At 44.9% G+C, this 24691-nt stretch overlaps 1 long non-coding RNA gene across 4 annotated transcripts in view; it reads right to left on the bottom strand.

The window, feature by feature from the left end:
* The window catches only part of LOC116663237, a 303510-nt gene that overhangs the window by 186274 nt on the left and 92545 nt on the right, over positions 1-24691 (bottom strand). For all 4 annotated transcript variants that reach the window (XR_004319442.1, XR_004319440.1, XR_004319443.1 and 1 more), the window contains 2 exons: positions 22192-22246; positions 21833-21957 (listed from right to left, as the gene is read on the bottom strand). This is a non-coding gene — a long non-coding RNA (uncharacterized LOC116663237). The remainder of the gene's footprint in view (positions 1-21832; positions 21958-22191; positions 22247-24691) is intronic.

Genomic DNA, 24691 nt, shown 5'->3' with positions numbered 1-24691 from the left:
GCCCCACTGAGGTCTGAGTGCCAGCCTTGGGGCCCCTCCCCATACGTCTGAGCATTGGCTGCAGGGTGCCCCCTCCCTAGAGTTTGAAGCAGCAGCTGTAAGACACCCCCCCTCCACCCCAGAAGTATGAGAATCAGCCATGCAGGCCTCCTTCCCCTTGTTCCTAAGTTCTTGTAACACTCTCCTTCCATTTTTGTTCTCCCTGCCCGAGGGACAGAGGTTACTTCCTGCAGTTACGAATGTCGGGATTATCTCACATCCCCTGCTTGCTAGTTCGGCTTTCTAACACACGTGTAGTCAATTTCCCATATTAAATCCCGCTATTTGAAATTCCTGGTGTGCTTTCTGTTTTCCTGACTGCACCCTGATGCATACAAAGAGCATCCATATCTTTTAATGCAATGTTGTCAAATCTCTTACGAGGACAATTCTTTAAAAAATCATAATATTAACATCTTTAAAAGGAAACTAACCCTGTCAAGTACTCCTCTCTGTCAATAAGAAGAGAGAACAGCCTAGCCCTGTAGGTACGAGGGTTCTTATTCTTCATTCCTCCTTGAACAAACTCGATCTGCATCCCAGCAGTATGCCAGGTAAGTGTCCCCAGCTCTAGGGACACGGGTTTGAATGAGCAACGATCTCACCCGCTGGGAGCCTCTAAGGGAGGAGAGGTCAGTTATAAGGCCATTGGAGAGGAACCTGCTAGAGCAACTAGAGGCAGCCTGTGAACACTGCTTGTCTGAGTCCTGAAAGATGTATCAACTCTATTGTTGCTGTTGCTTTCCCACTGCAAGAAGCAGAAACCAATTTTAGGCGACAGTCTCATAAAGCATATGTCAGGAGTACGAGAGTGGGTTCGGAGGTCAGGGGAGAAGGCTAATGAAAGAGACTGGAATCAACAGAAGCTGTTGGTTCTGGACCCAGAACCATTGCTGGAATGAAGGAATCCAAACACTTCATGCATTCTCCTGGGGAGAAAGTGCAGTTGGCCTAGAAGAGGTCAATGTCTGTTCCATGACTGCGCCAAGTAGGTGAGATGAAGGACTCAGGAGGGAATTTCTGCCCACAGTCTAGGAGATATGATTCACCAAAAGGAAATTAAGGTGTTCTGGGAAGAGGGAACAGAGGAAAACTAAACCAAAAAATAAAGGATGGGAGGAATAAGACACAGTGCTGTCCACTGCAAAGATGAGCAGGAATCTTCTACTTGGACGAGAAGAAGAGGATGGGCACCCAGGCAGGGAGAGCAGCATGAATTAAGGTATGATGTGTTAATGACACACTAAGGGAACAGAGAATCCTGAGACAGCAGAGTAGGGGTGCAGCTGACAAAGTAAGCAGAGACCAGAGAATGAAGGCCACGTGCGCAGCACTAAAGAACCCAGCTTACGTCTGCAGGACCCAGCACGCAGCATCAGATGGACTTCAGCAGTCCATCTATGCCCTGACGTTGTTGCAAAGGTGTATTTTTGCCCTTATTTGTGGAATACAGTATCTAAACATTGCAACCTTGATAAGAAAATTTTCAGTGGAGTGGAGAGGAGGGGACAGAGCCTGGCTGGAGTGAGCTAAGGAGAGAATGAGTGGTGAGGAGTGGAAATGGGGGAAGGAGACGCTGTATGATTTAGTACTAAATTATTGGCACAAACTTGAGGTTGGGCAGGAGTTCAGGAAGAGCCAGCTCAGTGGAAGCACTAGAGAGAGGATGTGGAGCTGAAGAGAATGTGAACAAAGCTCTTCTTGTCATGAGAAAAGGAGCTTCACTGCCCTTTCCACGTATCAGCCATGGAGACAGGCCAGCCTCAACGCAGCGTAACTACTTTGTGAAAATCTCTTAAAAATAAATCGTAAGTCCTCATAAACTCCCTAGACTTTAGACTCCTGCAGGGCAGTGACCCCGTGTACTTATTTTTGTATCCCAAGTGTCTGATATCAAGCAGGCACTCAAAGCAGCCTTTGGAGTGAATTGATTACTTGGAGGAATGATAAATTTACAAAAGATTGCTCATAATATGTTGTTAGTTATTTTAAATCACCAAAACAATACACAGTATGAAGACATACATATTTAAACAAGTGTGGGCTACTCCGATGACTGTTCTACAACTTGCTGCTTCTATTTAATACACGGTGGGCACCATCTTCTGTCCGTTCAGAGTGGCTTTAAAATCACAAAATTAAAAAGCTGGCGGGGGGAGCCTGAGGGAAGATTACACTTACAACATAGCCGAACCACTCAATGGCTCAGTAAGCTGATGCTCAAAGAGGTGAAATGACTTTCTCAAGGTCATGCAGCAAATTTATAGCAAGACTGGGTCCTCCCGCTGGGTGTCCTGACTTCCTCTGAGGGCCTCTGACGAATGTACCCACCAAGGTTAGAAAATGAAAGGCAACTGCTTGGAACCATCCAAGGGCTGGACTCTGGGGAAGATGAGGAAGGCCCTCCTAAATGCGGGATGGGAGAGCACTCCCTGAGGCAGAGGCGTCCACACCGGGCTTTACAGGGGAGCCTTGGGGGAGACAAGGCAGCTGGCTCACGCACAGATGGTCAGCTTTCACCTGTAAAATGTGGGGCTTTCAGTTGCCCAAATTGTTTGGGCTGCGGTTTCCCCCTGAATCCACTGCAGTGAGCTCTGAGGACGACAAAAGATAGCAGGTGGCTCAGCAAGACCGGGCAGGGTGTCAAGGAGCAAAAGGCACCAACTCGCCGAGCGGGTCACCGGCAGTTCTGGAGGTGGCTGCACACGGAGATCAGTCAGCTGCCCCGCCAGCCACCTAAATGCCAGGGTGGAAAGAACCTGGCACCAGCGCACTCGGGATTTAATCCAACATCCTTTTTTTCTCAAAAACAAATCATCACCAACCAGTCATGAAGGTCCCTGCATTTCCTTTCTTATCTAACTATCTGCAGAATTGCGCTGTCAGAAAACACTGCCAGGGTCAGATGTGGGCGATCTCGGGGAAGGGGCCAGATCAACACTAGGGCTTCACCAGGTAATAACACTGGCTTCAAACAGCCACTTCCCTGAGGGCACCTGGGACCAGAGCCTCAGGGTCTCTCCTGCTGATGAGGCTAGACCTCTGATGGTGGCCTCCTTTCTGAGGGCCAGAAGGGAAGCTGTTAATTTGAAGATGGCCAATAAAATTCTCAAGAGGATGCTAGCTGCGTGTTCTGCACTGTGTTGTGTACTGGTGTTGAAAAGAGGACAGAATGCAGAGTGAGGACAGAATTTCCGTCTCCTCACTTGACCAAGTCACTGCTCGCTCTGAGCCTCGATTCCCACATCCAGAGAAGGAGTCAGCATTTACTCCTGTGAGGGCTTTTGTGAGATAAGAGGAGCAACACCAGCACTCGGCAGGCATTCAGCTAATGCTCCCTGTGACATTATAATTTATAATAAGAAATATATATATATTTGGTTTTCGTTTTTATTTCTGGCACAAAGCTTCTAAAGCCCTTGGAATTTCCTAAGTGATGAGAGCATAAAGGTATCTTTTGTTATGTGAACGAGGTGACTTTTGGAAAGCATCTCAGGTTGGAGAATGGTTGCCAGGAGGACCAACCATGTGATTAGAGTGCTGGGCTGCAGCTGGAGACTGAACTCAACCACCAGTGGCCAATGATTTACTCAATCATGCCTCCGTAATAAAGCCTCCATAAAACCCAGAAAGGACAGGCATTCAGTAAGCTTCCAAGTGGAGATCTGGGGCAAGTGGCATGCTCAGAGAGGGCACAGAAGCTCCAAGCCCTCTCCCCATGACTTACCCTCTGCATCTCTTCCATCTGGCTGGGCCTGAGTTATATCCTTTTATAATAAACTGCTAATCTATAGTAAGTAAAATGGGTCTCTGAGTTCTGTGATCTGCTCTAGCAAACTAATCAGATCTGAGGAGGAGGCCGTGGGAACCTCTGATTTAGAGCCAGTTGGTCAGAAGCACGGGTAACAACTTGGACTAGTGACTAGCATCTGAAGTTAAAGAAGAGGGTCATGGGAATCCACACAGTCTGCAGCTCGTTGGTCAGAAGCACAGGTAACAATCTGGACTTGAGGGAGGTTTCTGAAATGGGGAGGGGAGCAGTATTATAGGACCAAACTCTTAACCTGTGCAATCACACTATCTCTGGGTAGATAGTGTCAGAATTGAGTTGAATTCCGGGACACCCGCTGCTGGTGTCCCAGAATTGCTCACTGTTCTGTGGGAAGTTCTCCCAACACATACACGATGGAATTGTGTCCAGCAAACACAGGTAGTTCCCCACTCTCATCCTTGAGTGAATTAACCCAGAGGACAGCAGAGCGACTACCTAGGAAGCACCGAATAGTTTTAGCAAAAGAATAAACAGTTTGTTCTCAGTTTTTAAAGCTACTGAACTTGTTCACAAATAAGCCTAGCATGGGTCATACGGCAAAGTATAGGTAAAAGGTTTAGCCCAAAGTCAAGGGAAGAATGACAAGTTAAGAGACGGTAGGACTTCAGCATCACAAGTACTCTGTTTCTAAAAGTAGCAACTTCTAAAGGAACAGAGATGAGGGCCACCTAGCTCATCTTTCAGGGTTAGGGAAGGCTTCCTGGAGGAAGCGATGTCTAAATGAGGAGCTGAGGGAGACGCAGAAATTAGACACACAAAAGAAGGGAAAGGATGATGAGAGGTTTCATTCATTCATTCAACAAACAAATCCTGAGTACCTAATATGTTCTAGAAACTATCCTACAAACCGAGGCTAAAGTATTGAACATGACAGACAAGGTCTTTGATCTTATAGAGTCAATCCCCCAGCTGGTCAATCAATAATAACTAGTTAACAAAACATCAGGAAGTGGCCCATGACATGAAGGCAGCGGCGGGAAGGAGCTGTCTCGGACTTGGAGTGGTCGTAGGAGGCCATTTCAAGGAGGTTCCATTTCAGCTGAAACCTGAGAGAGAAGAAGAAAGTCATGCAACCATGTGCACAACCGAAGTGTAAGCAGAGAGACGTGCCAGCACCAAGATCTTAAATTCTGAGCAGGCCTGGCATGTTCTGGGCACATGAAGAGGGCACTCATGGCTGTCATAGGGAGCAAAAAGAAGACACAAAATGTGAGAAGGAGGGCAGGGCCAGCTCTGTAAAACCATGTAAGGAACAGTAACACGTGTGAATTGTATACGAAATGTGATGGGAAGCCACTGAAGGTTTTCAGCCGGGAACAGTTGTGATGTGACTTACATATTTAAAAATCACTCTATTTCTTAGAAGAGCATAAAAAGCAATAGAGTTGACCCTTGAACAAAGCAGGGGTTAGGGGTCCCGACCCCACCCCAGTCAAAAATCCACCTATTGCCATCACTGGCTCAAAAACAGAGGAAATGAAAAATGACTCACCCAAGGGCAGAAAGCTGAAACAGTTTACACAGAATCAGGACTCAAAACTCTAAGTTCTCTTGCTTCAAATATTGTGATCTCTAATTCAAACACAAACTTTCCCTCAGACTTAATTAAGACCTTTAAAATGAAAATATAGCCACTATGTTTACTGAAAAAAATCTGCATGTAAGCGGACCCACACAGTTCGACCTCGCGGTGTTCAAGGGTCAAGTGAATGTGCAAAAGTTCCAGATAAGAGAGAATATGGTCTATGCGAAGAAAAAAGGGGAAAAAAACCACCTCGTCCAGCTGAGGAAGGGAGTAGTCAGGGATGATCCTGGGATCCACGCTCCAGGGTCTTGGGTACTGTGACAAGGATTTGGACTCTAACCCAATGCAATGGATGCTACAGAAGAATTTACAGAAAGACGTCAGATTTCTGTTTCAGAAACACATCAGTGACAGTGATGGCTCCAGAAACCAGAGCGTGGCTAAAAGCCTTCCTCCCTCACAGGGTCAGCATCTCTGCTGTGTAGGGAACGTGCACACACCGTAGGAGAGCATGAGTGAGCAGAGAAGTGCTGCGTGCGGAAAGAGGAGGAGGTTGGATGCACACAGCTGCAGGAAGAAGTCAGGAACCCCCCAGCGGGACCCCCACGGCAGCTGTGTGGACCTTGCGAGGCTCTCCCAGGCCCTGGGTGCCCTGGGATCCCACAGCCCCCTCAGGACAGTTTCTCAAAGAAACCACGAGCCAGAGCTGGGAGACAGGAGAGCGATGATTATCTCTTCCAGGCCTATCATTTTACAGATGAAATGAGTCTCCTCATTCCCATCAGCCATATGGCTCTGAGGTTAGCTTCTCCAGAGCTCAGCCACAAAGACTGGCTAGATTCTTTTTTTTTTTTAAAGTCTGGAGATATTGGCTAAAAGGACTGTCTCTGTCCCCACCACAAATAATCTGCTTTTGTCCCCCTGTCTGTGAAAGGCCATGGGTTATTTCGATTTCTCATGACATGACTTTCTCCTGCAGCAAACCCAGATCCTGAAAGGCTGGGTCTCTGAAAGGCCTTACCATTGTGCGGTCGGGGGACAGTCTGCCTGGGAAACAGGTCTTGTCTGCAAGGCGCAATTTCCTCCCATGGATCTCTTCCAAGTAAATGCTGCTTATATTATTTGGGGGGTGAAATCCATGGAGCATTGGGGTCATATGTTGATACAGAGCCTAGAGATCAGTTTTAACACCTTTTTATGTCAAATACTGTCTATGCAGTCATCTGAAAAACATTAATGAAGCACCTTCTAAGTGCCAGCTCCTCTGCTCAGTCACTGAAGACATGATGATAAAGATACAGCCCTTGCCTTAGGAAGCTTGAGATTAAGTGATTTTTACTGAAATTGAGAAAACATGAAACAAACACTAAAATCCTAAAATACATGAGCCTCAACCTCGATCTTTCCTCAGATAGTCACGAACATTTTATAACTAACTGTATGCTATTCAGAAGGACAAGGGTTGCTTTAGCTCCGAAAGAAATGGAATTTTACTTGATACAAGGAAATTCTTGAGTAGTGAGTCCTTTACTCTTGGTTAGTGGCACATTTCCTAAATGCCCGGTGATTGTCTGTTGCTATAATATATATGGCAGGTCTGGCAAAGGAGGGTTGCAAAGGGGAATTAAGTTTACATGTAAGAATAATGACCACATCCCTAATCTCACTGCAATCATCACTATTAGACCTGGTAACAAAGGAACTGAAATCCAGACAGAGTCAGGAAACTAACCAAGCTTAATCAAGCAGCAATTTCCATCATCCTCAATATTGTCACCTCCAATCATTGATGTAACAGTCAACTATTGCGTACTACTTACAGTAGTAGCACTCATTCACCTATTTATTAATTGACCAAACACTCACCAAATACCTGTTATGTATAAAACATCGAATAAGACACATGTCCTGCCTCAGGGACTTCCAGCACAATGGTGAATAGAAGTTAGCCAGAAATTATTAAATCTACTTTACAGGTAAAGAAAATGAGACTTTCAGATGTTTTGTAAGCTCAAACATTTATCATCGGTTGAGACTGGAAATTTATACTGCTCTGTCTCAAACTCCAGGGCTCATCAAACTTGACCAGTCTTCCACTTCAGTTCCATTAACAGATGACACTGCAACCCAAGCTCCACCCTGGACTGGCTCCTGAGTCTACTCAGTGAGTGGGTCCGCTCCTGCTCTCTTCCTCCTCGGGAACATTGGGCAGTCCCCCTCTGTTGCCACGGCAACCCCCTTGTGACTGTGGCCCCAAGCAAAGGGCTGCTGTGTCCTCTGATGGAATCCTGCTTACAAGGTCTGATTATCATGTGCAAGCCCCGCTTGGAAGAGCATCCTCAAAACTCAGTTGGCTGTCTTCTTTTTATTCTTCTAATATTTTCTTCTATTACCAAAAAAGGACCTATTCCCATCTTCTGGCCCTCACGGACACTCTTAGAGAACATGCTCCCCTCAGCAATGTTCTCACTCCCCACAATCTGCTTTCCTGGCCATGTGGTACCGGCCCCCTTCTTCCTCCTCAGCCCCTTTCTGTGGCTTAGGGAAGATACAAAGATAGCCTACTTGGGGACACAGGAAAGTGACAGGAGGTTGTAAGAAATGGTCAGTTCAGGATATAGTTTGCTGGCTGACCTACCAGATCCGTTTGATGGAGTGAATGTGGGGAAGGAAAATGAGCAACCAGAGGGAAATCAGGGATCAGGGAAAGACTGGGGGAAGAGCAAGTCTGGGGCTGGTAGAAATCATGGTCTGTTCTGTGCAGGTTAACTTGAGCCTGCTTATTAGATGCCCAAGTAGAATGCAGAAGAGACACTCCAGATGTCTGCAGTTCAGAACATCATGTGAAATAAAGCTCGTCATGAACACATGAAACTTTGAAGGATTATAAATATTTTGGTAAGTCGGAAATGTAGGAGGTATCATAGGAACCACGGAGAGACAGGGCAGGAGACCAGGTTGCAAATAGCCCATCGTGGTCAATGGATATCAAGTGAGGGTTAATTTTGAGTCAATTTGTAATTACATATGTAATTCACAATTATATTTTCTTTGAAAAGGTCTAAAACATCTATTTTTTGGTCTACCTAGAGCAGCAGGGCCTCTGCACCTTGGTACTATTGACACTTGGGGCTGATAACTCTTTGCTGGAGGCGGCTGTCCTGTGCCCTGAAGGACGTTTAGCAGCATTCCGGGCTCCACCTGCTATGTGCTAGTAGCATCACTCATCCCCTCGATCACAACAAACAGAAGTATCTTCAGACATTGCCAAATCCCCCTGGGGGCAAAACCACTCCCAGCTGAGACCGAAGGACCTAGCAGTAACCAGTGTTACCTATTTGCTGTAGAAGTTCAGGGCCTATTTCTACAGACTTACCTGTACATGTATTTACCAATGGTGCATGTTCTTTTTATCTTTTTCACGTATGTTCTCTTATGTTACATGCATCCGTTTTTAAGTTGCTTATTTCACATGGCTTAGTATTTGGGATGTCTAAACATGCCGGATACATAAAAAGCTTTTAGGTTTTTTGGTTTTTTTTTTTCAAATGTGACGTAGTATTCTGTAGTATGTGTATATCACAGTATATCTGTATCTCTACTAGTGGACCTTGAGTTTGTTTTGTATTTCAAACAAATTTGCAACAAATGTCCTAACATATATTTCCTTATATGTGTAAACTTTCTTTTGGGTAGAGAAACATGGAATTGTTGGGTCCCAGAGTATATGCATTTTTAATTTTAATAAAACTACCTCACATAGATTGTTTATAAAAACAGCTGCAAATAATCCCCTCCCTGGATCCGGGCTCCTTTGCAATATGAAATGTGTGGCTCCTCCCCTGGTAAGGTGGTGTGCTCTTCTCCACCTCTTGGGTTTGGGCCTGCTCCGTGACTCACTGATCCACGGAATGCAGCTCTGTACGAAGAGCTGAGAACATGGGGCTGCCCTGGATACAGCATTGTCCTCAAGGTATTGCGTTCTTGACCCAGGGGATGCTCAAGTAAACAGGAGACGAAGCATTACAGGTTCTGAGGTAGTAATCATTACACGGGGAAGGGGGCCAGAGGTGCTGGGGCTGAGGAGGCACCAAGGAAGGGAGTTGGGGGAGCAAGGGAGTTAAAGTGTCCCCCAAGGGAAGCCAGGTCTTGAAGGACGGGAGGGAGACTGCTGATCAGGCAAGTCGAGGGTACACGCAGAGTGGGAACCTTCAGCTTCGGCTTCTCCCAGGACAGAGCTGATCAACCCCGAAGGCTCTGGCTCTCCTCCTCCGTATGGATATGTTACAGGGAAGTCTATCAGATACTGAACACCCGCTGATGCAGTGAGATGAACAAGGGCAAGGTTACGAACTAATTTTCCACGGAGGAGTCCAGCCCTGTGCCAACCTATCAGACCACAAAGGAAGAGGTCTACAGAAAGCATATGGGTTTTTTTCCCAGAACCTAAAACATATCTCAGATAATTGCCTTAAACAGGAATTAAACGGACACATTTTTTCGGGATAAGGAATATGAGAGGCAGATTGGTTTTGGCTGTGGGTCAAGTCAGAGGGTGGGGGGTGGGGAGCAGAATCTTGAGAAGTCTTTGCAAAACAAATCTGGAAGCTTCATCTTTCTCTCCCTCCTGTTGTGCCTGGATGTCTCCTTTGACATTTGAAATACCCTGTTGCGCTATTCTCACTAAAAAAACTTTTTTTGTGAGCTAATGCTCAGCTCCAATCACAGGAGTGGCTAGTAAACCCCTCTTTGTTTTCTTTGCCCTTCTCTTCCTTGCCCCCCTTTTTCTTTTCCCTCTAGGGTTGTTTTCAATAGGAAAGAAGCATTTCTCTAAGAACACAAAGAATCTAGCTAATGGTCTAGTCATTTTGGAGATGAATAACAGCAAGGTACAGACTTGTCTTCCTGGTACAGACTTCGTGTACATGAGGTAATATGTTAGGACAGTCATCGCCAAAGTGCTTGAAATACAAAAAAGAAAAAAGAAAGAAAGGAAAACAAATTAAAGGTCCCATAACACAGATACGGATAAATAAACTGTGATAGATCTCCACAACAGAATATTATAAAAAAAAATCTGACAGCTTCCTACATAGAGAACCCAAAGCACAAAGGTACGTGAAATAAGCAAGTTAAAAACTGATACTTACCACACAAGGGTATTTGTGAAAAAGAAAAACAGAGTAGTATTAACAGAATAGTACATTCGTGAAAAAGAAAAACATAACAGAAACAGAAAACGAACAGAACGTGGTAAATATACCCGCATAGGCAAGTGAACAGAAATAGGTCCCTGAGCTTCTAACAGCACATGGAGGATGCTGGTTTTGCTAGGTCATTGGTTCTCAGATAGGAGCAGCTGTGCCCCCAGGGGACATCTGGCAACGTCCAGAGAACACTGGCAGTATCACAACTGTTGGGAGGAGGGACGGTGCTACTGGCGTGCAGTGGATGGAGTCCAGGGCACACAGGACAGCCACCTCCAGCAAACACATTATCCAGCTCAACAAGGTTGAGAAGCTCTCAGCAGACAAAGAGGGCATCAGGATTAAACAGACGTCAAAGAAATTTAACTGTAATGTTTTAGACCTTTCAAATAAGATGCAATTGTATATTACTCATGTAATTACAAATTAATTAAAGACTAACTTTGGCAGATTTCCACTGACCACGGAGGACCCTTTGTTACTTGGCGCCTACCTCATCTCTCTCAGGTCCCTCTCATACAGCCTACATTTTTGGCATACCAAAATATTTATAGCCTTTTAAAGTTTTAGGTGCTACCTAATTGCCCATTTTTTTTCCCCACGTGGTGATCCTTCAGCTCAGAAAGCCTCTCTCCTCCTTCTTTGCCTAGTGAAATCCTATTCATTCTCCAGAACCCAACTCAAATACTATTTTCTCTGCTCTTCCCAGGCGAAGCTGCTCCCCTCTTCTTCTGTGCCATCTCTGCGGAGCCCATACATCTGATATTAGACCTCAGCACCCTGACATGGGGAGCTTGGTTCTGTAAAGCCCTAACCTGGCCAGCTGTGAGGGTCCTGGCTTCCTGCACACTCCACCGAAACACACTAAAGGACAGGTCACATGTGACACAAACTGTAACATATGAACCCTGCACAGAATCAGGCCCCCACCTCAAGTCAGTAAGGGTCACACACTCAAACATGCATGGAGGTGCTGGATATTGTAAATGTGTCAAGCAGGTACAGAGGGTACTCTGGCAAACTGGAAAGAACAGCCCCAACTAGAGGGGCAATGTTGGCTGTCTCCTACTGATTACTGAAATGTTGCCAGATCTCCCAAGATAAATTGGAAATTTGGAATTTCATCTTACAATTTCTTACTTCTCAAAGTTTAATATCTAAATCAAAACCCCATGATCATTCTACAAGTGAAACAATTGTGCATCAAAGGATCAGATCTGTCATGAGGGCTATTGATTTTTCAACCCTGAATTATAATGATTCATAAGTGAAATTCCTGAAATGGATCAAGAAATGGAAAATGATGGTCTGGTACAGAGGACAGACACCAAGACACATGAGAACCGAAGATAGCTCACATATCATACAGTCTTTAATATACAGACTCACCCTACAGAGAAACATGGATGGGAAAATCAGACCCTTGTCACCACCAGACAAGTGATACCTTCTCCTGTGGGGAAGAGTAAGAGAAGGGGCCGTAAAGAAGAACCAACTCTTTCTCCCTGAAACTTCTCAGATGACAGAGGGTCCTGTTTTGTAAACTGAGGTGGGTGGGGACATGAGACCAAGAGAGAGGATGTTTCTCCTACAGTGATGATATTAAACTAGATCCCCCTTGAATATGATTCTATGATCCTACGAACCGTGTGCAAACTCCCAGCTCTCAGGTTTGTAAAATGACCAGAAGACAGACATCACAGAGGATGGTTATTCCAGGCTCATGCAAGAAGTTCTCTTTGGTACCAGCTGCCTCATGAACCACACTCCTTGGAGCAGAATCGTAATGGACAATATCCAGATGATCTTTTCATCTCGTGGCCCTCGAAACCCAGCCGATGCTGGAAGCCAAGTGAGAGCAGGAAAGGGTCTTGGGCCTCAGTGTCTGATCTGCTGCAACCTTGCCACATGTCTTTGGAGCCAACTCCATTCTCCTGTGTCTCTAGTGGGATCCGTGGTTTAGGATCCTGGACACTGGCCTCGGGCATTTTTCCCTGCATATCACATGGAAAGAGAAGGGACTGACTCATGATGGAGCCCATTCAGACAAGCAGGAAGGAAGTGGCACACGATCACACTTTCCTGACAAGAGGTGACTCTAAGGTACAGCCCTTCCACATGCAGCATGCTGAAACATGCACCTGTTGCCATGGAAACCCCATAATGCAGGGTGATTAAATGCAGTCTGAATAGATCCCACCCAACAAGCTCGCTGAAGCCGGCTGTATTCAGCCCCTTTCATCACCCTAGCCGAGTCCAGCTGGAGCCAGAATTAGTGATGGGTAAGGAGCTCAAAAGGCTGCTGGTCCCCTTCCAGGGCATCTCCGATTTATGTAAAGTCCCTTGGGATTGGAAGACTCAAGTGGCCGAGCTGTCCTGTGAGAGTCACGACTCCCCTCTCTCTCACCCTGGGCCACAAACTAGCATCTCACTCTGTGTGGGGGGAATGAGGTGGAAGCTAATCAAAGCAGCTTTTAAAAGGCTTTCAGAGTTTGCAAAAAAGGGGATGTTTTGGGTAGAGACAAGAACGCAATTTTACTCCCAGTCTGTTTCCTCTTCTTTCTTAAACACACACAGATTGAGTGAGACTACAGCAACAAGGTTGGAACAAGTGAGAAATTTTAAAAAAGCTATTAAACATGATTTTCTTTCTCCACAGAGAAGCATCAGCTATGGGTCATACATAAATTCTGAGTGCCCAAAGTTCTATTCGAAAGATTTTACATTAATTAGACAAAATAAAAACATGCCCCTCCCTTCCCTTCTCCAGGTGTATCCAAACAAGTTATATGAAGACTTTATAAGCTAGCCAGAGCCCACCTATTTGGCTGAACTGTATTTCTAGGTTCCTAGGATAAAAGAAATAAATGGAGAAGTGGCAGAGGCCATTTAACAGGAAATATCTCAGGAGATTTTATGGACCACATGGAATGATCCATCCCATGGGGACAGCTCAACTGGACTCAGAGAAAAGTGAGTTTGCAAAAACTTTATTTGCTCTGAACTATAATGGCTCCCCCCATCCCCTCCCTTAAATGTCATTATGTGCCTCACACAACTCTTACTGCTCTGGTTCATCTGGACGAGGACAAGTAAGAGATCACATTAGCAGAAAGTCAACAGTCATTTCCTTTCTCCTGAGATGCCTTATAAATCTCAAATTTATATAACAGGTAGGAGAAAGGAAATATTCTTTGCTTTCCCCATTTAGAGCCTTGGGGAAGAAGGTGTTGTTAAATTCTGGATGTGTATTTCTTTAGTGAAGCTTTCCAACTCAATTAGCTGGGGATAAAGTGGAGGAAAATTCAAAATAAAGGCAAGGTGCAGATGTATGGTTTCCCATAGCATTCTGCCTTGAAGGGTGCTGCGGTTCCAAACAAAGGAGGGAAGCAGGGCACCCCGTCACTCTCACTTCACAGATGAGGACAGGGAGGTTCAGAGATGGAAGTACCTTTGTGAAAACCAAGTGGCTTGCCAGCCACTTACCACACATGCTCAAGCACAGGACAGCATCGAATGAAGGCTTATCCCTCATCTTTCCAAACAGATTCAAAGAGGCAAGTTATTTGGCCAATTTATATACTTAAAACATTAGAGATGTGGCTAGAGTAATAAAATGTCTACTTATAGTATTTATCAATGAAGTCACCATATATATCTAAAGACATAAAATTACAAACATTTTTCATCATTGTTTTTTTTTCCAACTCTCCATTGTCATGAACCTCTTTTACACAAACTCTTGACATCAAGATCCATCCATCATAAGTCACCTAAAAGCTTTCCAGAGCCCATTGTCTTTGCTGTTATCCAATTCATTTGAGGTCTAGTTCTTGTTCAATCCACAAGCCACAAGTAGGGATTTCCTTAGCAACAGAACAACTGTTTATTTCTTTTGTAATTCATTCTGTCAACATGTATAGTCTTGAATTCCACAATTAAATCCATCAGGAATAATTACAAAATGTAATAAATATCTTTGCCCCTTGCTTTACCCTTTGGTCAAATGATCTGATACGTAGTCAAACTTGGCTTTGATTTTAATGAGTTAATGTGATTTCCCCAATAATACTTTTGCTATTAAAAATAAAGCAATTGAGAGATTGTCCATAAATCCTCAGGACCTGTCAGACATTGATTATAAGATGGTCCCTGTTTGCCAAGATAGAAACTGGGCGGACAAAAATGCCCTCTCTTTCCATGCAGGCCCACGCTGCCCTGTGGCAGAAGGGGAGGGACTACGGGTCTTTGGCCTCTGGTTGGAAGTTAACACCACTGTGCAACACCATTGATGGCCTGCTTCTGCAGGGCAGGGAAGTGTTTTGTTTATCTTATTCAGGTCCTACAACAATACCTAACACAGAACAGGTTCTCAATAACTATTAAGTAAATAGATGAATAAATGAAATAATTAATCAAAGCATATATTCCTTCAACATACTTTCCACCCTTAAGGAAGGGAGGGAGGTGCTTTAAAATTCTTAATACTACCAGGTCACCCTCTAAATGGAAGTGATGTACTGTTTCGTTTCCTGTGACAATCCTGTGTGGCAGATCCATACTGCAACATCTCAGAGCTCAGGCTCACCATCCCAGCTCACTAAATAGCAGAAGCAACCAGCTCAGAGTCAGTCCAAACACTCAGTGGCCATAGTAAATGGTCCAGAAAGGCTGATGCCAAGAATCTGGCTTGAGAGTTCCCGGTCTCATGGACGGGTCTCCCCAGGAGGACAAACCCTTGTTTTGGTGCATTGTCAATTACAACCCTGCCTTCCAGCCCACAGGGCCCCCAAGAATCCAGTCACCGCGCCCACGCTGGAGCTGTAAAAGACTGCAGCTGCGGCATTTTCTTGGCTTTGCTCAGCGCTGTAATGACACAGGACTGGGTGGGAGAGAGTTAACAGGAAGGGAGCCTAGGGGGACAGTTTCTGAGAACAAAGCTGCCCACTGCTGAAGCTGTCTGGACTTCAGCATCTGAAAAGCCATTCTGGGATCACATTGCTGGGAGGCAAGAAGGAGGCACAGAGAGACAGGGAGCAAATCCAGCTCGGGGCGCGTGTGAAACGGGCCATGTTCATAGGCAGTATTTTCTGCCCTCCCTTCAGGGATGACTCCCCACTCCCAAAGGTGCTGCACCGCTGTCTTTACTGCCAGGAACAAAAAGCTCAGGGGACTCACCAAACCTCGGCTTCTGCCACCTGGCCTGAGTCTCCTGTCCAGAGCCTGGCAAACTGGAGGTGCACAATAGAGCCCAGTTTTCGTTTTCACTTTGTGTCATGAGCTAACTCATATCTGGTTCAGAGCACTTTCAAAGCCATTTTATTGACAGACCTTCACCCTCATCTTTTAGGGTAAGCTAGGCAGGGCTAGAATTCCCATTTTAACGTGGAGATACGTATTTTTCAATGTCCCCTCAAAACTTTCAGGGTAATACTCACCCTGTCAGGACAACCCATGTACTGGCCACTTCCTGGTCTGACCTCTGCCTCCCTCCCCTGATTCTCCTTCCTTGACTCTCCCTCCACGGTGCACTCAGGTCACGCTGATCTGCTTGTGGTTCCTCGATCCCACCATATGGCTTCACACCATGCCTTGACTCATACATTTCCCGACCCCGGGATGCCGCTGTACCATCCTCTGGTTAATAGACGCATCCTGACAACTGCTACGCGTGCTTCAAGATTCAGACCAGTTCTCGCAGGGAAGCCTTCCATGAGGCTTTTTCCTCTCCCAGGCTGATCCCTGGTATTTACCTGCACCGTACCGACCATCTCTCTGGAGGGCATTTGCCTATTCACGGGTTGACTTCTCCCCATCTGACTACGAGTTTCTAAAACTCAGGGACTGTCTTGTTGCAAATGATAGTACGCATGAATCAACATGACCTTAATTAAAAAAAAATTGAGGAGGGCGAATGTATCTGCTCAATAACTCAGTGTGGTGCTGAGGGCACAGCCAGACTCAGCAGCTCAAGTGATTATTACCAGAATTCCACCTCCCTGGTGTCCAAGCTCTACTTTCTTTCTTTCTTCTCTACAGATTTTATTCTCAAGAAACATTTCTCTCCACATAGCAGCTCCTAGAATAGAATAAGCAAGTGTAAAAAGGGCACAAAGAAGTTTGGAGAGAAAGCTAAAGGCTAGATCAAGCAAAGACGGGTGGTCATCTTAAGGACTTTGGGTTTTATAAATGCATCAGGAAGTCTTAGGGATTTAAACACAAGACATAGACATATGCTAAGACAATCACTTTTGTTTCTACTGAAGAAAATGAATGGGAGAGGCAGAGTAGAGCAGAGGTCAGCAGCTATGAAGCTGTTATGAAAACCTAGGGAGCAAAGTGTGGCGGCTTGAGCTAAGTTGCTGGCAATGAAGATGCAGAAGAGTGGAGAGAGCCAGGACCTACTTTGGAAATGAAAACTGGGAGATTTTATCATAGATTGGATGGAGAAAGTGGTCATGGAAAGGTAGAAACCAAAGATGATTTCCTTATTTAGGACTTGAGCAACTGGTGATGCCAGTTTCTGGATGTAGAGACAGGTGGGAAGAGGACAGCTGAGAGAGAAGGGGGCAAGTTTAGAGGGCAAAGTCAACAGCTCCATTTGGATATGTTCACTGTCCATGGGACATCTAGGTGGACTTCAGTTTGGTTTGTGCACAGAATTGCCTGCCAGACCTGCCCCAGACCTGGGTCTGAAATAGGGTACCTAGTGGTTGACCAGGGAAAAACAATGTAGAAAAGTTGAGGGAAGACGGATACTATGATTGACAAATAGAAATCAACTTTTGAGTCCTGAAGTCTTCACTGGAGGAATTTGCACTTAAGATAACCAGATAACCAGATCTGGGTTCTGTTACCGGTTCTGTTGCACCCTGGCTGTGTGATCTTGGTCAATTCACTGTCATCCCTCTCTGAATCTTAGCTTCCTCAACTGCAAATGGAGGTGATTCTACGCCCCTTACTCTCAGGGCTTTTGTGTAGATCTGCATGTTAGAAGGTATTGTATACGGTGTGATTTCACTCAGATGTGGAACACAAAACACAAACGACAAACCAAACAAAAACAAAAATGTAAATACAGAGAACAGAGCAATGATTACCAAAGGGGAAGGTGGGGGAAGGGTGAAATGAGTTCAGGGGATCAATTGTATGGTGATGAAACTAAATTTTGGGTGGTTAAGCATGCTGTAGTGTGTACAGAAGTCAAAATATAATGTTGTACACATGAAACTTACACAATGTTATAAACCAGTGCTATCTCAATTTAAAAAAAAAACCTCATAGGAACAAAAACTTGTTCAACTTGAATTATATCTACAATGTTTTTATAAAACAAAGAACTATCTTAAAATTTTTGACCAGAATAATATATTGCAAACTATAGAGCAACAAATACCTATAAATCGGCATTACGATCATTTTAATATATACACAGACATCAAAACCAAAGGAATTTTTACATGAAAGCAAGCCACGTAAGAAAAATTGGGTACATTCTTTCTTCAAGCTCTAAACCTTTGAAACAATCCCAAGAACAACCTCAGGCTTCTGGTGTCAATGAAACACTTTGCTTACTTTGTGTTTTAAATTCTCCCATCACCTCCAGTTAGTTACTCACAGCATGTCCCCTGTGGCTGATGCGAAAATGTATTTCTCCCCCTGTATGTCCTAGTTTCTCAGGATAAATCTATTCCATGTGGCTGAAGGAAGAGGCCAGACAATATGTGACCTGACTTCCCTCCCCGCCGGCCACCAGAGAGCTAAGAGATGAGTTCCAGGATTTTGCCAACAAAGGACTGTGGGCTGAAACAACCACCTGCGAACTGAACACTGCAAGTTTATTTATTTATTTATTTAAACAGTAAAGCCTGGGAATGCCCAGGGAAGGGATGAGATCATCCGTCTCGTCTGTGAGCAGCGTGCTCTGCAGGTCTTCTCGTTCCGCATTACATCATGCTGGAAAGAGAAAGTGTCTGGATATCCCTTACGCAATCTGCAGGGGTGCGAAATGAGGGAGATGCTGCTTGCTAAGACTCGTGATTCCCCAGTTCTGGTCACATGGGAGCACACATGCACACTCACTCTGCCAAGGATCACAGAACGTCCACTACGTGCCTGTGGTCTTTAACGTAAAGGTAATCTTGCACATTCATTAACTTATTCATTTACTGAACAAATGTTTATGTTGAGTGTTCACTATGTGACAGGTACTAATCTAGGTGATGGGGATACAGAGGTGAACAAAATGGATAAAATCCCTGCCTTCATGTGGCAGGGATTTTATTGCAAGAGATGGCCAACTAACAAATCAACATGTCACTATATGATCCAAAGTCAGGTAAGTGCTCCGAAGTAAAAATGAACCAGGACAAGAAGATAGAGAGTATAGAGGGCTATTGTGGATAAGATAACCAAGGTAAGTTAAGTCCCTCTAAGAAGGTGACATTTGAGTAGAGGCCAGAATGAATTGAAGGATGTGCCAACAAACACCTCTGGATGAAAGAAAGGGATCTCCAAGCAGAGAGAAGAGAGCGGGCAAAGGTTCCACAGCTAGAAAGTGTTTTTGTAGAGAAGCTACCGGTTTTCACAACCATCATCCTGGAGCATCCCCATAAACCCATAACCCCATGCTAACTCCAGGAGAGAGTCGCCCCATCCTCCAGGTGGCAGAGCTGTGTGTCCGAGATGCTGCCAGACCCCTTCTCTGTAAGCAAGTCCATGTATGTATGTATGTGTATAGGATATATACACACCACAGATTCAGCCCTCACTCAGTTCTGCTTTTAATTCTCACATGTGCTTTCTGCTAGACATTCTTTCTATAGAAGGAAAATTAAAGCAAGAGTTATGTGATTGAGGTTAACAGCAAAGAAAAGCGAGAGGAAAGAATTCTCCCACTTCTCTCTGGTTTGCACATGAATATTGAATGTGTTGCTACATTGGAAGAAAAAATTCTAGACAGTCTATCTAGCTACGTCTTTGGTCGCGTGTCATGCCCCAGCCAGTTGAGAGTTATTCCACTGTGGTGCCAAGGATGACACGAAACCACCATTCTTTCTACGGACTGAAGGGACAGGCTAGCTGCTGCCATCGGCACTCGCATTCAGTGCAAAAAGGTTGCTGCAAACACACTCGTCTCAACTTTTTGTCTTAGTCCTTCATAATCATGAATATCTATTCACTGAGAGCCACTTTCAAAATGGCTTTTACAGACAGACACTGGAGAAACCTTCAAACTCATCCATTTTGCTAATTAGGACCCAGTTTCATGAAATTTAGTGTCTCAGGGCTCTGACTGGGTCTATTAAAAACAAAAAAGGAGGAAATGGCAACAGAGAGCAAAGGAAAGTTAAGCGTGAAGGAAATGGGAAAAGATGAATTCCCATTAATTATGTTGCAGGCACATTTAATACTCATCATAACCACATAAGATGGATATATGTATCCCTATATAGAGACAACGTGAAGTTTATGAAGATTCCAGATGCAGCTCAAGGTCAAAGCTAGCGAATGCCTCAGCTGGGACTCAAAGCCAAGCTGAGCCTCTCTGTGCTCATCTATCTGCTCCTGCCTTCATTTTTCTCTCTGAAAAGTCAGAGATTGCCAAAAAGTCCACGATTTCTGGTGCCCACCACTCTTTTAAAATTTTCAATCATTAAAAGCCCAGGGGAGTGAAATTTTTGCTTGGTATCCCCAAATATCTAGCAGCTCCATATTTAAACAGAGGATACCATCCTTTTAAAACAATGCCTCCAAAGACGTCTGGCCCCCAGCTCCTGGCTCCCATTTGAGGTTATTCAGTGGGGATCCCATAACGGATATAAATAGAACTGACTAATCCTCAAGGCTCCTGGCTGAGTGACCACTGTTGCAGTTGAGGTTTGATGACACTATCACAGGAAGCACTGGAACCAGCTAATGAGTGCCGCGCTGCTTAGAATGATGGTTTCTTCACAGAGGAAGTAAAACTGTCCCCATTAAAAGTATTTCACACGTTACTTTGATTCATCACGTAACTTGCCATGTGGCGATTACTTGTTTACGTGTCTGGCTTTCCATTTGGCGTGCTGGCTACCCTGCAGAACCGGGACCACGACTTAGTCATCTCTGTGTCCCCACAGCATGCCACAGTGTTGGCACTCCATCATATTTTAGTAAATGGATGTCAGTTATCTGCTGCTGCAAAACAAACCACTCCAAAATTTGTGGCTTAGGGCAACAACTGTTTAGCAGGCTCACAATTCTGTGGGTCAGCACTTTGGGCAGATACAGCTGGGCGGTTCTTCTGGTTCCAGCCCGACTCCCTCAGGAGAACGTGGTCAGCTGTGTCCAGCTGAGCAGTTCTGTTTCTGAGTGTGGCAGCCCACACGTGTCTCTCCCCCTCCCAGCACTCTGGACCTGATTCTGTTCCCGCGGCATGACAGGGATGCGAGAGCAAGTGAGAGAAACAGAAGCACGCGAAACAGAGCGTCTTACAGCCTAGCCTCACTTCCGTCACAGTCTGCTGGATGAATCAAGACACGATGACCTGGATTAAGAGCATGGGGAGATAGACCACCTCCTGAATGAAAGGGCGGCAACATCACATGGCAATGGATGCGGGATGAGTAGAGAATCCGGGCCATTTTTCCCCACCTATCACAAAATATTTGTCATGAATGAAATGCACAGCATTTTATCAAATTATGATACATGGCCTATTTTCGCATTAAAAATTAATGCCCCCTTCATAAATAGCTTACTTTCTAACCCAGAAAAAGGAGATAGAGGTCGCCAACCGCAAACACGAAGATTCTACAGGCAGCAAAGGCCAGAACGTAACTCGAAAGGGTTGATGCTCCAAATTAGAACACTGAAGTTCATGGCTTTTGTTTTGGTTTGTTTTTTTTCCCTTGGGAGAAGGGGAGTCTCCTGACCCAGTGTCTGCACAGATTGAAATGAACAGTGCCGGTTCTCTGTTTCACCCCGAGAGGCAGCGTTAGATGCTTTGGTGAAAAGAACATGTTTTGAAGTCAGACTGAGTTTCAAATTCTGGCTTCTACATGTTCTAGTCTTGTGACCTGGTATGATTTAACTCATTCTTCTGAGTTGGTTTCTTTGCAAGATGGAGACTGATAATAACAAGTATGCGTGCCCGTTATGATTATTCAGTGAGATGGTGTAAGCACAACACTTAATAAAGTGTCAGACACAACACAGGTCACAAATAAACATTAGCCCCCTTCATACCTTTCTTCCTGTAGCCTCTGCACGGCTGGAGGACCTCCCCCTAAATCCAGGATAGGAAGATACTTCTTGAAACGTCATTCTTGGGAACATTCAAATCCAGAGGTAAACGCCAGGCCTCACTTTTACTGGAAGTTAGAGTAAGTCAAGAAATTTAACTGAAGGGCAATTTAAACAAGTACTTCATATAAAAATATATATGTCAATTCATATCTGGCAGGTGTCTAATTAACAAAGCATGTGGCTTCAAAGAAACTCAACGAACACGAGTCCCTTTTAGGCTACACTGTGCATCTGTCCCTACAGCTGAAGGGGTGGTGGAGGGAAAAGCTGCAGAATCAGCAGCGCAGGGGGATACCTACCCAGGGCCCAGCTTGCCACACGGGACGCTTCGGGACGCTCATTTCTCTATTTCCACTGCCTGCAATTGAAGAAAATTCCCTCTGTTTGTGCTTCCATTCCTGGTCCTTCATTCCTGAAAAGAAAACTGCCTGACAGCACGTTCCCCTTCGTTCATGTTCCATCTTCCCGCTGAACCTCCCCCACGTCCTCACTCACACCCAGTGCTTCTCCCCCTTTTCCCACATTCCAGACGATTCCAGTGTGATTTGTTCAGCCTTTAGATAAGTCTGACTACACGACGACTGCTCATAAAAGAGTCTGATGGAAGGGGGATCAGCCACAGTCTGTGATGACTCCTCCCGCCTAGCAGGGCTCCAGCTTTCCAACATGCCGTTTATCTCTTGGCGGTCACCTTCGTATGTCATTAACATCCAGTCCAAACTCCCAGACGTCAGTGCAGATCCATCTCAATCACTACGATCGCCACTGACGTGGCGTGGAGCAAGTCCTGTCCTTTCGACACAATGAGGTCACCAGAGACTAAAAGAACTGGACGAGTAATACCGTTTTCAATCCATTCACAGAGACACCTGTCCAGAGCAAAAGGTTCTGAAATCAGACAGAAAGGCAGCAGGGGTGGGGCGGTGGCTAGAGCTCTGAGCCGGGAAGTGGGGCTGACCTGACTCACGTTCTGCCCCCTACACCGCTGATGAGCTGTGTGGCTTCGAGAAGTCAGTTCATTTCTCTCTGCCTCAGCTTCCTCACTTATGCAATGCAGATAATAATGCAATTTACCTTACGAGACTATTGTGGGGATTCAAAGCGTTAGCTGGGTAAAATGTTTCAAAGGTGCTGGCGTATGCAAAGGTTTGCTTTTCATTAATATCTGCAATTCCGATTCAGTTGATTGCTGTGTGACCTTGGGCAGGTAAGCAAACCTTTTTGAGTCTCAGTTTACAAATGGAGGTAACGATATCTGCCTCAAAGGGTGGCTGTAAGAATTCAAGGTATGGTAAGTGATTAGCATGACACTCAGAGAGTAATAGCTGATATTTTTAGAAATAGCAAGAATCATCATTACCATGAAGTCAGTAAGCAAGATAATGATTGCCTGAGGCAGATGCGGAGTTACTTTAAATATCACATCACATTCACAAATTAAGTCTTAGGAATCTATTGTGTAGAAGGACAAACAGGAGGAATGAGAGCATTGGAGATGACCAACTGGAAATTGAGTCACTAAATCCACCACTTAGCAGGAAAAAGACACATTACTTGACTTCTCTTTGTTTCTTTTTCCTCATCGGAAAGACTGGAAAAATACCACCTACCTTGCAAGACTGTTGTAGGATTAAATGGGATACTGCGTAAAGCACTTGGCACGTTGCTACAGCTCAGTGAACGGCCGCTATTCTAAATCAAAGGTCTAAGACAGAAAAAAATGACCTGTAATTTTTATTAATATGAAGTGAATTAAGGAAAAAAAAAACACCTCATGATTTATCCGTGTGAGCTTGGCTCCAGCTAAGTTAATGAAGATGGAAGAGAGAAGAGAAATGGGGGTGAGAGGGACTAAGTACACAGAGTGGGCAGGGAGTTTCGCTGAGGTTAGCTATAAGGAATTTGTGGTTTGATTCAAAAGACTTCAGTTTTATGAGGTTTGAGGGCCTTTTTCAAAAGGGAAACCAGATGTATCAATGGAAAGTTCATGCAAACAGTGCTATCTTCAGCAAATGCTGCTTTGAATCTAATTATGTTATACAGGGCAGGGGTGCAGTGGAGAGGGACCCTGGGATGTTTTCAAAAACTCATTTGATCCTGTTTTGTAGACCTTCAGTGATGTTATCAAATGCGTCACGAGACCAGTACTTTGTAAGCAAAATCCCCCAGAACCAAGAACAGAGGAATGATTACAATATAGCCCCGAAAGCGGTGGTGTTTCCCATCTCAGGCTCCTGCTTTATATCCTTGAAGAAAACCAGGCTTTCTTCCCTAGGAGTCCAGCATGTTCAGGCCCAAGGCTTTCCCAGCACAGAAAACAGGAACGAGTTGCTTCCTAAAGCCCCTCGTCACTTTCTTCCAAGTCCCAGAGGTAAAGGGGAAACTTCAGACAATTCACAGTGCTTAAGTTAAATTTCTTTGTCACCTAAACTGCAAAGACAATAAATTTTCTACTGAGTTTACGAGGATTAATTGGCAGGCCTCATGAAAAGGCTTGGAATGCTTTAAAATATATAAGGAAAAGCCATCTCAAGATTACCAAGACAAATGCATATAACTATGACGTGGGCACTTTCTGTAAGGTGTGGTGAGTAAACCCGAAGGCCAGGACCCTGGCGGGAGGGAGAGCAAGGACATTAGCAGGAAAAGTGAGAGGTACACAGTGAGTGCAGGTGACGTGGGGATGATGAGGACTGGGTGAGCCAACACTGGGCATGTGCTGGGCTATTTTTTTATGGGGCCCTAGACATACTTGTTGGGACAAGAGTCGACTTTTAAAGAGGCTGCATGGAGGTAGAA

Source organism: Camelus ferus, chromosome 4 (genome assembly GCF_009834535.1).
Source record: "Camelus ferus isolate YT-003-E chromosome 4, BCGSAC_Cfer_1.0, whole genome shotgun sequence".
Taxonomy (NCBI): Eukaryota; Metazoa; Chordata; class Mammalia; order Artiodactyla; family Camelidae; genus Camelus; species Camelus ferus.
This window is presented reverse-complemented; position numbering and strand designations above follow the sequence as displayed.